This window comes from Panulirus ornatus, chromosome 16, assembly GCF_036320965.1.
Source record: "Panulirus ornatus isolate Po-2019 chromosome 16, ASM3632096v1, whole genome shotgun sequence".
In the NCBI taxonomy this organism is placed as follows: domain Eukaryota; kingdom Metazoa; phylum Arthropoda; class Malacostraca; order Decapoda; family Palinuridae; genus Panulirus; species Panulirus ornatus.
Window position 1 is genome coordinate 42,669,836 of NC_092239.1, and position 15,432 is coordinate 42,685,267.

The window sequence follows — 15,432 nt, forward strand, 5'->3', positions numbered from 1 at the left end:
GGACTTCCTTAACTTTTCCTCCCTTCTTGGTATTACTTCCTGAATATAACAGGACATGAGGTGTTTCCAGGTGACGTAGCGGTTCCCAATGAGTAAGTATACTACTATGGGTTTGTTCAGTAGCTAAAATTTTACTATGTGTGCAGGTGGTTGTCGATAGGCTTCTAAAATTTACGTGTGGTTAATGATTTCATGTTTTTATTCTTTTACTTTTTAACATTGAATTGAGCTTCTAGCCATAAAGAATTTAATTTTGTATCAAGTATGCAAATTGACAATAAAGACATCTTATTCTATAACTCTGGAGGATTAGTATACCTGTCCTCACCCACCACTATTTCAAGACTCATCACAGGAGTGTGTTGCCCTATAGGAATAATGTATATGTGGGTCAGTACCCACGCTATAGGAAGACAGTTGCCGCTCCTGATAAGTGGCTTACGTAGTAATGTAGCATACATGGTCTATGGTTGCAGTGCACAATTCATTTTGACGTTTAATTATGAACCTGGTTTACGAGACGCTTCATCTCTGGTTACGTACTTTATCAAGCAGTTTATTTCTTAAATCATTAATGAGTCAGTGTAAGGCAGGTGATAGCTAAGAATGATTACAACATTGATATCGAAGTAAAAGGAAGATTTACAAATGGCTCTCCCGTCCTGTGTGACTCACTAACGCTATCTTTAAAATCATTGTCGAGCCACACAACAACAATTGTGTGACATTCTTGATTATTAAGCCTGGAAAAATGTATTTCACAGCAGTTGGAATTGATAAGCTCTAAGGAATTCTATTAAGAAATTTTGAAACTTAGAAATGTGGAATTGCAGTACTTTTTCCTTCCTTTAGTTTGTACTTAGCCGCTCAACTCCATACTCATTTCCAACCAGAAGCAACTCAACAGAACGAAATTGCTCCAGAATTTCACACAATCTTCGACTACCGCTCCAATGATTCGATCCCGCGCATGGCTCGTGTATTCACTGATGGTGAGCAACGCAACCATTCCAAACAGCAGCAGCAGATCGAATATTATCACCTCTTAGCTGATCAATCTCCGTAAGAATCCAATCCGTATTGTTTCGTAAGGAGGATTTTGAACGCAAGTGGGTTGAGCGTATGGATGTCTGGAGGCTACAATATTCAGACCGATGTCTTTCACTCGCACTTCCATTCCTCACTCAGTATTATATGTCTGATTATCATTCCCCAGTGTTTATCGTAGATATATCTAGTCCCCAAGTTTGTTTCATAGGTTCCGTATGCACTCCCTCAGTAGGCGTGCATGATTATATTCATTGAGAGTCTGTTTACATTTGTATGACAGGGAACTTTGTAGAAGGTGATGTAAAATTGCATGGACATTTGCCCAGCAATGTTGTCGACAGCGCTCTAACAACGTCTGTTTGCGGTGATCATGTTAACGGGGCTAAGTTAAAATATCAGTAATAAATAAGTGGTTTTCATGCTATTCTATTTATGTGGTTCCATTTGTGCTAATTTGGATATTTTCATTCGTCTGCTTTGGTACAAATTACAAAAAAAAATTAGTGAGTGGCAACTATGGGTGGCGGTGGGCAGGTCGCCGTGTGTGGCTGGACTTTGTCACAGGAGGGTATTGGCTCCATACCACCACGCCGTCCTCCACTCCCTTTTACATATATAAACAAGCAATAGTGTTCTCTGTGATGTGGCTCGTTGGCAGTGTTTTGTTTAATGTTGGTGATGATTTTTGAGTGTTTGAAAACCAGTTCACAGTTGGAAAATCTTCTGCGCTCATGGATGTACAGACACAAACATTATTCAGAGATATTTGTAATTCCGTGAATCAGTACAAGACTTACCCTGATGGTTTGAAGGGTTAAGGATATAAATCTGATTTCCTCCATCCACGTAGACCATTCTGCATTAATAATGACAAGTTACGATAGAAAACACCGGACTGGTGATCCAGTAAAGGTAAGTGCAATTATTCGATTGTTTACAAGAGAAGTTCGTATGCTAAATGTAATAGTTCTTAATACTGATTTATTATGCTGATAAGCAGCTGTATCTTATAAGAGAAATGATGACAGAAGCGATGAAGAATGTGTTGAGAGAATTTTCTCTCGGAGAGCAAAATGGGTATGTGTGAAGGGATAGTAGTTCCAACAATGTTTTATGTTTGCACGGAGGAGGGTAGATGTCTTGGAAATGAAATATTAGAGGACAGTATGGCTGGTTGTAAATTGGTTTGATCGAGTAAGCAATTAAAGGGTAAGAGAGATGTGTGGAATAAAAAGAGTTTGGTAAGAAAGCAGAAGAGGGTGTATTGAAATGGTTTGGTCACATGGGAGAGAAATAGTGAGGAAAGATTGACAAAAAAGGGTATGTGTCAGAGGTAGAGGGAACGAGAAGTGGGAAACCAAATTGGAGGTGGAGGGATGGAGTTGAAAAAGATTTTCAGCGATCGGGGCCTGAGCATAGAGTAGGGCGAAAGGCGTGCAAGGAATAGAGTAAATTGGAACGATGTTGTATACCGGGGTAGAGGTGCTGTCAATGGATTGAATCAGGGCATGTGAAGCGTCTGGGGTAAATCATGGAAAGTTTTGTGGGGCCTGGATGTGGAAAGGGAGGTGAAATCGCAATGCAGTAAGGATCAGATAATTTCATTTTACGTGATTTTTATATACATGTAGCACTTCATGTTTCACAGAGACAATCCACCTCATTAGATGCAAACAATTCATAAAGCTTTTTGAATCCCAACACCACCACCACAACATTTCCTTTCCTCTGCCATTCTCAACTGCACACTGCCTTGACCGTTAAAGGGAAAGTGGGTGGTGCCATGTGGTTAAGGGGGTTGTGAGGTGATAGTTGTGGTGGTGGTGGTGCCTTGGTAACAAGACGTGTTCAACTATTTTTCTTATATTTCCGGTCCTTGATAATACTTTCAAAATGACTTGTTTGATAATAGGATTTCCTTTAAAGTTACCTGAGGACAAATTAGAGTTCTAAGTTTTAGCAATTAAGACATATTCAATGACGTTACGGGTAACATAATCAGAAGAGGGGTACAATGTGACTGGGTTGTTACGGTCTACAGGATGACCGTTTTCATGACACTTGTTTAGCGATCGCGTTTATGTGGTCATCCCTGCGTAATGAGTGACGATCTCCATAGATTCTCTTAATTACAGTTTTACTAGTCTAGTCAGTTTATATATCTTTATATGCCTGACATTTGAGGGATCAAACACTCCCAATTTTCGGATGCTTTGGCCCACTTTTTATTAATGTCTTACTGATAGTGTTATTGTACTGGAAGGCAACATTAAAATAACTTTTTAGTACCTGTCTTACATTAGCTAAGTTAGGAGAATAGGGCAACGGTAAACATTTAGTCTTATCATCCCTACATTAGCTTCTCTTTTCTCTTTCACTATCAACTTTACTTCATCCCACGACTCACTACCCTTTGTAATCTACCCACCTCCCACCTTTCTCATGCCGCATGCATGTCTTGCACACACGTTAAGGTGTGAGCAAGTGACGTGAGGGGAGTGGGTGAGGAATGGGATGTATTTAGGGAAGCAGTGATGTCATGTGCAAGAGATGCATGTGGTATGAGAAAAGTGGGAGGTGGGAAGATTAGAAAGGGTAGTGAGTGGTGGGATGAAGAAGTAAAGTTGTTAGTAAAAGAGAAAAGAAAGTTGGGACGATACTTGCAAGGAAGGAGTGCAAATGACTGGGAGATGTATGAGAGAAAGCGGCAGGAGGTCAAGAGTAAGGTGCAAGAGTTGAAAAAGAGGGCAAATGAGAGTTGGGGTGAGAGAGTATCATTTAACTTTAGGGAGGATAAAAAGATGATTGGGAACATCGGTAAAAGGGGAAGTGATAACAGGTAGTGTTGAAGTGAGAACATGGAGTGAGTATTTTGAAGGTTTGTTCAGTGTGTTTTATGATAAAGTGGCAGATGTAGGGTGTTTTGGTCGGGTGGTGTGCGATGTGAGGGAGAATGCTTTAGTGAAGAGAGAAAAGGTGGTGAAAACCTTGCGGAAGGTGATATCCTGCAATGCAGCAGGTTTGGATGGTATTGCAGTTGAATTTATTAAGAAAACGGGTGACTATGTTGTTGATTGGTTGGTAAGGATATTCATTGTATGTATGGATCATGGTGACGTGCCTGAGAATTGGCGGAATGCATGCATAGTGTCATTGTACAAAGGCAAAGGGGATAAAGGTGAGTGTTCAAACTACAAGGGCATAAGTTTGTTGAGTATTCCTGAGAAATTATATGGGAGGGTGTTGATTGAGAGGGTGAAGACATGTACAGAATATCAAATTGGGGAGGAGCAATGTGCTTTTAGAAGTGGTAGGCGGTTTGTGGATCAGGCGTTTTCTTTGAAGAATGTGTGTGAGAAGTACTTAGAAAAACAGATGGATTTGTATGCAGCATTTACAGATCTGGAGAAAGCATAAGATAGGGTTGATAGAGATGCTTTGTGAAAGGTCTTAAGAGTATATGGTGTGGGAGGTAAGATGCTAGAAGCACTGAGAAGTTTTTATCAAGGGTGTAAGGCAAATGTCCGAGTAAGAAGACAGGAGAATGATTGGTTCCCAGGGGTGTGTCATGTTCCCATGGTTGTATAATTTGTTTATGGATAGGGTGGTTAGGGAAATAAGTACAAGATTTTTGGAGAGAGGGGCGAGTTTGCAGTCTTTTGGGGATGAGAGGGCCTGGGAAGTTAGTTGTTGTTCGCTGATGATACAGCACTGGTGGTTGATTCGAGTGAAAAACTGCAGAAGTTGGTGACTGAGGTTGGAAAAAAGTGTGAAAGGAGAAAGTCGAGAGTAAACGTGAATAAGAGCAATGTTATTAGCTTTAGCAGGGTTAAGGGACAAGTTAGTTGGGATTTGAGTTTGAATGGAGAAAAAAATAGAGGAAATAAAGTGTTTTAGATATCTGGGAGCAGACTTAGCAGCGAATGGAACCATGGGAGTAGAAGTGTCATATGGTGGGGGGTGGGGTCGAAGTTTCTGGGAGTGATAAAGAATATGCAGAAAGAGAACATTATCTTGGAGATCGAAAATGGGCTATATATAGGGTTGTACGGAAGAGGTTGGATTCGTTGGAAAGGAAATGTTTGAGGACAAAATGTGGAGTGGTTTGATCGAGTAAGTAATGAAAGGGTAAGAGAGATGTGAGGTAATGAAAAGAGTGTGGTTGAGAGAGCAGAAGAGGGTATGTTGAAATGGTTCGGACATATGGAGAGAATAAGTGAGGAAAGATTGACAGAAAGGATATATATGTGTCAGAGGTGGAGGGAACAAGGATAAGCGGGTAACCAAATTAAAGGTGGAAGGATGGAGTGAAAAAGATTGAGCTATTTGGGCTTGGACATGCAGGAGTGAGAGGCGTGCAAAGAATAGAGTAAATTGGATCTATATGGTATACCGGGGTCGACTTGCTGTCAATGGACTGAACCAGGGCATGTGAAACGTCTGGAGTAAACCATGGAAAGGTCTGTGGGGCGTGGATGTGGATAGGGATGTGTGATTTCGGTGCATTACACATGACAGCTAGAGACTTGACTGTTTCCTGTGGAGCGGGGTGGCATCGGGATGGATGAAGGCAAGCGAATATGATTATGTACATGTGTATACTTGTATATGGCTGTGTATGTATATGTAGGTATGTGTGTATATGTTGATATGTATATATGTATATATATATATATATATATATATATATATATATATATATATATATATATATATATATATTATTTCCAGTGAGTAGGATATGCGTGGAGAGGATTGCTTGTGGTAATGATGCTAGTCACTAAGTATCTTTGTTGGATTGTGTACTTAGAGGTCATCCAGAATCCTATTTGCATGTTTAGCACATGGAATTAGGATAGTTTGCAGGGGTTCTGTTGGAGAGATTATCAGGGTTGTCTGTCCCCTTAAGGTTATGAAGACGAGTATCCAGGAGTCATGGCAGAGCTCAGAGCGTTCCACTTGCCCATCACAAATTGTCTTCAGTAGAGATTTTACGGCTGGCATCTTTGTTCTCGCGTGTAGTTCTACATTCTTTGTGAATTCATGCCATTTGATGTTATAGTTCAACCTCAGTGTTTTATTTTAAGTTACCTGAAGGGAGCAGATGTTTGTTTTGGCTGCAGCTCTAACGCTGCTGGAGCATAAGTTATTAATGGTCGAATTAGGGCTTTGTAGGGTTGCAGTTTGCTTTTAACATCCACATCTCTGAATCTAAACAATTTCACGAGCTCCTCTCCCTCAATAGCCGCCTTTGTTTGAACGCGTTTGATCGTTTTTTGGTGAACGTCATATATTAAGCCTAGCTCAGTGTTGGTGAGTGTGACGCGGTGGGAGAATGTCGGTGTATTGCAGGATTAAACGTTTAGCAGATTTGATTTTCGTCTCCATTTTATCGGCCGTAACGAAACGTCGTAAATTTCTTTTTGAGCTTTACTATTGATAATGGTAGTGGCAATAGCTCTTATTAGCTGAACCATGTCAGCTGCATGTTGTTGAGTTAGAGAGTCAGTGTGTAGAGGTTTTGGTAAGTCATTTGATAGAGAATATGTAATGTGGGGACCAGTACGGAGCACTAAGGGGAAAGTAATTTGAATAGAAATTTTTGTATTTGATTTCCATCGTTCTGTTACCTAGGTAACTGGAATAGAGTGAACGGGACGTGGAAGTTCAAACTAGGTGCTTAATTTGTACCTGAAGCCTTCGTTTCAGTGTCAAAGGCCTTTTCATCTTTTTTGAAAAGGGTAGAAATTTTGTGTGTACGATTGTTGTTAGGCATATATGTGGTGACATTGTTACGTTCATCTTGGGTAGAGTGATGTCGAAAGCCAAACTTTATGTGAAAGGATATTGTTGTTCGTCAGGTGTAGTCTGAGTCTTTTGTCAGTGATTCTTTCACAGATTTTCCCGATAGACTCAAGTAAGCTGATTGGTTTATAATTAAGGTGGTCTTCGTTGGATTTATTTGGTTTTGATATCATTGCGGTGGTTGCAATCTTAATTAAAGGTAGCTGGAAAATAGCCTGAGGCTCGTGTAGCACTGAAGAGGGCTCTGATTATGTTAAAATGTGTGAGTAGCTGGTAACCAATGCCCAAGTTACCTGGGGCTACTGTGATTTGTTTTTATATTTTTTTTTGTTTTTAGAAGTTTGACCTTACTGAATGTAATGGGAGTTGTAAGTAAGTGGTCGTCTGTAAGGAGGTGCAAGTGTGTGATTTGGTCAGGGTAAAAGTGGCTGGGTCCACCTTGTATATACTGAGTGAACCTTTGAGTGTTATCATGAGCTAAGGGATGTGGTTAAATACACCCTCCCAGTGTCTGAAAATTTATGACCATGTCTCGATGATCCTGATGTAAAGTGTTATCTTTGAGACCGTTGAAGTCTGTTTTGGGTGTCCCTTTGAGTCTATAACCTTGTTTCCCTTAGTTTAGTGGGGATTTAATTCGTCTTTTCTCTGTAGTGGTGATTAATGAGTTCCACTGTCAGTTGTGGTGTTCTTTAAGGCTGTTGGGATGTGGTTATGCAGGGTAGTGGAATCCCACTGGTAATCAATGTCTGTTATGGTCAAATTGTCGACCATAGCGCGAGAGGAGTCTTGTGATTTTTACAGGACAGAAAAAATATCAGGATGTATGTTTTTTGGGATGGTTGTGTCAGCTACATTGTGTGTGTACATGTTCTGTCTGTGTGTCTATTGATGTGATTAATTTTCATAACTGGTGGTGTATGTGTAGGAAGGGAATTTTTGAAAGGGTTCCAGTCAGCCTTGTAAGAATAATCTGGAAGTGATGGGATGAGTATAGGGTTAGATGAGAGGTGAAGGAAGAGAGGAATGTGATCGGACCCACATCGAGGTCCAGGATACAGAAAGCGTTGAAGGTAATTGCTGGTTCTGTTGGAGCAGACGAGGTCTGGTCTGCCTTTTCCTCCAGTGCCAGAGAAGTAGATGTGAACAGTCAAGTCTTAAGATGTTAAGACGTTTGAGAGAATAGGTCATCTTCATGAGCGTTGCTTATGTTGTGGTGAAGTGCTTATATTGAACGTTAAGGTCAGCTGGAAGATAGACGGGAATATGTGTGTGGTTAAAAACTGTTTGTAGGTCGTGTAGTGTGATGCTTTGTTGGATCTTGTGTATGTGGTACAAGGGATAATAGACTCGTGTAGTTTGTGTATCTTAACTGCTAGTAAGTACTGAATGGCGACTCCGTGCCGTGCGTCTGGCGATTGTCGGGTTCGGATGCGAGGAAAGGGTCGACCTGGGTAGAGAGATGCGTGTTCCAGTAATTTCCTTATGCTATCCTGTCCTCTTCATTCGTAATGATTTAGTTGATGACAGGGTGTGCTTTAATGAAACTGAACAAGGGATTGGTTAAAGTTATTAATGTTAACAATCAAAAGTCAGTGAAATTACGAGGAGTGTGACTCGATGAACGGTACAATATGCCCGGATTGTTAAGGTCTACATAGTAATAATTTTCTTGGCAATTCATAGCGATAGCATTACTGTGGTCACTTCTACGTACTGATTGTCTGTGCCAATAGCATCCTTCAGGTTCTGTTTTTCCTGTCTGGCCATTACATATTTACATGCCTGACATTTAACCTCGTAAACTGCCAGTTTCCTCATGTAATTTGATTAAGGTCTTATTGATAGTGTTGTTACATTGGAAGACATCAAAAGCAGTTGTTTAGTAACATGAAAAATTTAAATCTATCATACTTTTCTACACTGTTTTTACTAGATGTACATAGTATTTTCGTGACTCCAGTAAGCCTTGTTCACAAACCACCTGGGACAACATAAATTCTTAAAAGTACATTTTATCTGGTTACATTCATCCTCTAGACCTGTAGGATCCCATATACTCAATGCTCTTAAATGCATAGACATAACCAGATTTTTTTACAGAACAATCTTGTACTGAAAAATAATGAAAATAATTCTCAGCTTTAGTAGGCTTCCCTCAGATCTTAAAGGATAAGTGATCAGATTTAATTATCAACACATCAAGGAACGGCAATTTGCCTTTTTGTTCCCATTCAATCCTAGACTTGATGTTGAGGTGAATGTCATGTATTTAATTCATTAGAAAAATCATCACAGTCTTGAGAAGATGGCCGTAAGGACCACACATCATCTTCGTATATAAGCCAGAGCTTAGGATGGCTACTGACAGGAGTTAGGATCTCAGTCTCAAGGAATTCCATGAATAAATGACTAAGAATGGAACTGTGGGGATCTCCTATGGCTAGATTGAATTTCTGTCTGTAAAGCATACCCGTAGTATCTTGGAAATATCATTGAAAGCACAGAGTTCTATGAAATCAATGAGAGATTTTAGGGGTAGGGGTAAGTTGAGACAGATCGGATAATTTGCTCCTTAAGTAAGAGATGTTTTTTCAATGGGGACTTTGGTAAACAGGGGATTTCACAGTAAAACTAATGAATTTATGTTCATGCAAATCATGTTCCTAGCCTTGTTTGCAAAATCTTGAGCTGGTTGTCACATGCGATGGAGAATTTTTTTCCTTGAACATGGCTAGGATGTTTAGCTAACCATTTGGATAAGTTATAATCAAAAGAATTAACAGAGGAGATGATTGGTCTGAGGGGACACCCATTTTAATGAGTTCATTGGAGACCATATACATAGGGAAGAGACGGATTAACCATCCTTACTGACTATAATGTCTTGATGCTTCTTTAACAACTTGGTTGATCCTGGAGTTGAGAGTCTTCACTTTAGTACTAAGGGGATTCGATGTTAATCTTTTTTTATGTTTCACTGTCATCTAAATGACCGTGAAGTTTACATATATAGGTCACTACTTAAAATCACGAACTAGCTGGTTTTGTGTGATTTTATGATATGGATATCGTTATTATTCTTCAGTTTTTAGTGACTTTCTATAAAAAATATGGCATAGCACGACACAGAAATGTATTGAGCGTTGACACGTTGAAGTGTATACACTGGTCGAGGTGGAGTTAAGTAGACTTTCCACAAGCTGGTTATACGATGATGTCCACGATCAACCACAGCCTCGTCAGTACTTATCTTATCTGTCGCAACCTAAAATTACACACATTAATTGTCCTCACTTTGGTTTACTGTATCAAAGCTTTCGACCTTGGTAGCTATACATAATCATCGAGAAAACCATCAGCCTTCGGCTGCAGAGAGGTCTTATTCCATATCTTGCAAACTTCCTCAGTGAGCGTCGTCAAGCTGTATACCTTTAAGGATCCATCTCCACCTTCCAGTCGCCCACCAGTGTCCCCGCAGGATATCCCCGCACATGACGGATGCAATAATCGCTCGATATCGGCACGTTAACGAATCTGCTGTTGATGTCAACGCTGACAACAGTTCTGCCAACCACACCGTCCTCCAGAACACCCTTGATAGCATCTACGTAAAGCTGGACCATCGCCAACATCGTCACCCTCAACCAAATCAAGGCCTTAGCCATACACGTCATCCTCGCTTCCTCTCATGTCCCACCCTCCAGCGGCTCGGTCTCCAGGGTGTTCTATCCACGAGCTTCCCAACTGAGCCGAAAGAAAACACCATGAAATCCTCTGGCTATCGTCTCCTCCTCCGTCGCGGACTTAGGACGTTTAATCTCCTTGTGCCTGAGCTAAAGGACACGTATTCCTCGCCGGCCTGGCCCTCTTCCATTTTCCACCACACGAGTAACTAGGTGCAGGAGAGGGCATCTAAGATCATCCTCTTTCCCTCCTACACCACCTTCCAAGAGGCTCTCAGCACACTTAAACCTCCCGACTCTCTCCAACCATCATCATCTGGACTCCATCCAGCAGGTCGGGGAGAAACCCCTGCACCGCTCCTCCCCCCCACCGTCACTTCCTGCCGCTAAAGATCCCTCGTCCCCGAGCTGTAATCAGGCACCATAACGGCAATGAGCCCATCTGAGCCCGGACAAACAGCCAGAATAACATCCCCATCCCCACCACTCGCAACAACAGAAATCAGTAGAGCGCCACCCTCTCGCTATTCATAGCCTCATTATCTGCACTGCGTGTATTTTTTCTTTGTATATTTTTAACCTCTGGCTGCAGGGAATTCAATAGACCCTTAATTAATATCATTTCTCACTATTTACCCAACACCTCGCGGCCCCGGGTGTTCAATTAACACACCTGGTGCCACAAGGCTGTGGCTGGGGTCTACACACCTGACACCTCGAGGCCGTGGTGTCCACTCAGCACACCTGACACCCCCTTTTTGGCCCAGGTGTCCACTCAATATACCTGACACTTCGTGGCCATAGTGTCCCCTCAACACACCTGACACCACACGGCTCTGATGTACGTTACTTAGGCCGCCTCTGCTATCACCAGAGTGGGTCTAGACCAAGTCTATGTCTTCTAGATTCTAGACCTGTTTTCAGAAGAGGAGTGGTCTAGAGGTGGACCATCTATATATGTACTGTAGCGGGTGTGTCATGGTCTGGACCTTCTCTGACCATACCTAAGGATGGTCTCGAACCTAGATGTGGTGTAGACCTGACTGGGCAGCGTCGTGAGTGGTGTGCGCCGACCTCATGTGGTCTAGACCTGCTCTAACCGCGACAGACGTGGTCTAGAAGTGTTCGGTTACCTCACTAGTAGTCGGAACCTACTTTATGTGTGGCCTAAATCTGGACGGGCGCCCGTGAGTTGGCCGGCTGCCACATCCCATCCCAGGAACCCTGCAGCCGCCTCCCGCCCCCCCAAAACTTTCCAGAATATCTTGAGAATTGTGTGAATGTAGCTAGTGTGGGCCACCGCTCCTTGACGGCTCCCCGGGCACTGTTTAACACACACACACACACACACACACACACACACCGGGCCTCCGTGGTGTAGTGGTTTGGCGTTACTGATAATGAGTTAACACGGATCCGCATAGGTTGTAGTCCTGGGCGCGGCAGTCAGTCCACGGCCAATCCCAGCTCTTCATCCTTCCCTCAGGGCTGGTAGATAAATAGGTTCGTGGCTTAGGCAGGTGTGTGTGTGTGTGTGTGTGTGTGTGTGTGTGTGTGTGTGTGTGTGTGTGTGTGTGCAGACAAACATACGAGTAAAGATATGATAGAGTACATCTGTACTAGGTTAAGAGACGGGGCAACACGAGTGTAAAAGACTCTCCCCGTAACACACCAATAGTAAACACACACACACACACACACACACACACACACACACACATGCACGCACGCACGCACACAAGCACGCGCACACCATCCATTCAGCCGGGTTGATTTGCTCGGGAACTCGATCATTTTTCAAAAACTGGTTCAAAAGCAAAAGTATTTTTAATTACAACTTCACGAGAAAATAATTTATCTTTATTTCATATTCCATGCAACCTAATCTAACCAAGGTATATATATGTATATATATATATATATATATATATATATATATATATATATATATATATATATATATATATATATATATCCCTGGGGATAGGGGAGAAAGAATACTTCCCACGTATTCCCTGCGTGTCGTAGAAGGCGACTAAAAGGGGAGGGAGCGGGGGGCTGGAAATCCTCCCCTCTTGTTTTTTTTTTTTTTTTATTTTCCAAAAGAAGGAACAGAGAAGGGGGTCAGGTGAGGATATTGCCTCAGAGGCCCAGTCCTCTGTTCTTAACGCTACCTTGCTAACGCGGGAAATGGCGAATAGTTTGAAAGAAAAGAATATATATATATATATATATATATATATATATATATATATATATATATATATATATATATATATATATAAGTTAAGAGTAAATGTGAATAAGAGCAAGGTTATTAGGTACAGTAGGGTTGAGGGTCAAGTCAATTGGGAGGTACGTTTGAATGGAGAAAAACTGGAGGAAGTAAAGTGTTTTAGATATCTGGGAGTGGATCTGGCAGCGGATGGAACCATAGAAGCGGAAGTGAATCATAGGGTGGGGGAGGGGGCGAAAATCCTGGGAGCCTTGAAGAATGTGTGGAAGTCGAGGACATTATCTCGGAAAGCAAAAATGGGTATGTTTGAAGGAATAGTGGTTCCAACAATGTTGTATGGTTGCGAGGCGTGGGCTATGGATAGAGTTGTGCGCAGGAGGGTGGATGTGCTGGAAATGAGTTGTTTGAGGACAATGTGTGGTGTAAGGTGGTTTGATCGAGTAAGTAATGTAAGGGTAAGAGAGATGTGTGGAAATAAAAAGAGCGTGGTTGAGAGAGCAGAAGAGGGTGTTTTGAAATGGTTTGGGCACATGGAGAGAATGAGTGAGGAAAGATTGACCAAGAGGATATATGTGTCGGAGGTGGAGGGAACGAGGAGAAGTGGGAGACCAAATTGGAGGTGGAAAGATGGAGTGAAAAAGATTTTGAGTGATCGGGGCCTGAACATGCAGGAGGGTGAAAGGCGGGCAAGGAATAGAGTGAATTGGATCGATGTGGTATACCGGGGTCGACGTGCTGTCAATGGATTGAATCAGGGCATGTGAAGCGTCTGGGGTAAACCATGGAATGTTCTGTAGGGGCCTGGATGTGGAAAGGGAGCTGTGGTTTCGGGCATTATTGCATGACAGCTAGAGACTGAGTGTGAATGAATGGGGCCTTTGTTGTCTTTTCCTAGCGCTACCTCGCACACATGAGGAGGGAGGGGGATGTTGTTCCATGTGTGGCGATGTGGAGATGGGAATGAATAAAGGCAGACAGTGTGAATTGTGTGCATGGGTATATATGTATGTGTCTGTGTGTGTATATATATATATATATATATATATATATATATATATATATATATATATATATATATATGTACATTGAGATGTATGGGTATGTATATTTGCGTGTGTGGACGTGTATGTATATACATGTGTATGAGGGTGGGTTGGGCCATTTCTTTCGTCTGTTTCCTTGCGCTACCTCGCAAACGCGGGAGACAGCGTCAAAGAAAAATAAAAAAATAAAAAAATAATATATATATATATATATATATATATATATATATATATATATATATATATATATATATATATATATATATATTTGTTTTTATCACACTTGACCGCCGCTTCCCGCGTTAGCGAGGTAGCACGAGGAAACAGACGAGGAACGGCCCATCCACTCATTTGCACATGTGTATACATGCACGCACATATCCATACATATACATATGAACATATACACATATGCATATACAGACATATACATATATACCTATATGCGTATTCATACTTGCTTGCATTCATCCATTCCTGACGCTACCCCTCACCCACAGGAAGCAGCCAGGAAAACAGACAAAAAGGCCACATTCGCTCACACTCAGTCTCTAGTTGTCATGTATAATACACCGGAACCACAGCTCCTAAACCACATCCAGGCCCTACAGACCTTTCCATGGTTCACCCCAGCAGTCCACTGACAGCACGTCGACCCCGGTAGACCACATCTTTCCAATTCACTCTATTCCTTGCGCACCTCTTTCCTCTTGTATGTTCAGGCCCTGATCACTCAACTTTTTCACTCCATCCTTCCACCTCCAATTTGGGCTCTCGCTTCTCCTTGTTCCCTCCACCTCTGACACATATATCTTCTTTATCAATCTTTCCTCGCTCATTCTCTCCATATGTCATAACCATTTCAACACACCCTCTTCTGTTATCTCAACCAGTCTTTTTATTTCCTCTAATCTCTTTTACCCTTTCATCACTTACTCGATCAAACCACCTCACACCACATAATGTCCTCAAACATTTCATTTCCAACACATCCACCCTCCTCCGTACAACCCTATCTATAGCCCACGCCTCGCAATCATATGATATTGTTGCGACCACTATTCCTTCAAACATACCCATTTTTGCTTTCCGAGATAACGTTCTCTCCTTCCACACATTTTTCACCGCTTCCAGAACCTTTGCCCCCTCCTCCCACCCCGTGACTCACTTCCGCTTCCATGGCTCCACTCGCTGCTAAGTCCACTCCCAGATATCTAAAACACTACTTCCTCCAATTTTTCTCCATTCAAAACCTACATCCCGATTAACTTGTCTCTCAACCCTGCTGATCCTGATAACCTTGCTCTTATTCACATTTAATTTCAGCTTTCTTCTTTTACACACTTTTCCAAAGTCAGTCACCAACTTCTGTTTCTCACTCGAATCAGCCACCAGTGCTGTATCATCGGCGAACAATAACTGACACTTCCCTGGCCCTCTCATCTCCAACAGACTACATACTTGCCCCTCTCTCCAAAACTCTTGCATTTACCTCTTTAACCACCCCATCCATAAGCAAATTAAACAACCATGGGAACATCACACACCCCTGCTGCAGACCGAGCTTCATTGGGAACCAATCACTCTGTACCCCTTCCTACTCGTACACATG

At 41.9% G+C, this 15,432-nt stretch overlaps 1 protein-coding gene across 1 annotated transcript in view; it reads left to right on the forward strand.

The window, feature by feature from the left end:
• Positions 1–1,487: 1,487 nt before the first annotated feature.
• The window catches only part of LOC139754269 (uncharacterized), a 125,386-nt gene continuing 111,441 nt past the window's right edge, over positions 1,488–15,432 (forward strand). The window contains exon 1 of the mRNA XM_071671641.1: positions 1,488–1,962. The gene's annotated coding sequence lies outside the window, so the exon portion shown is untranslated. The remainder of the gene's footprint in view (positions 1,963–15,432) is intronic.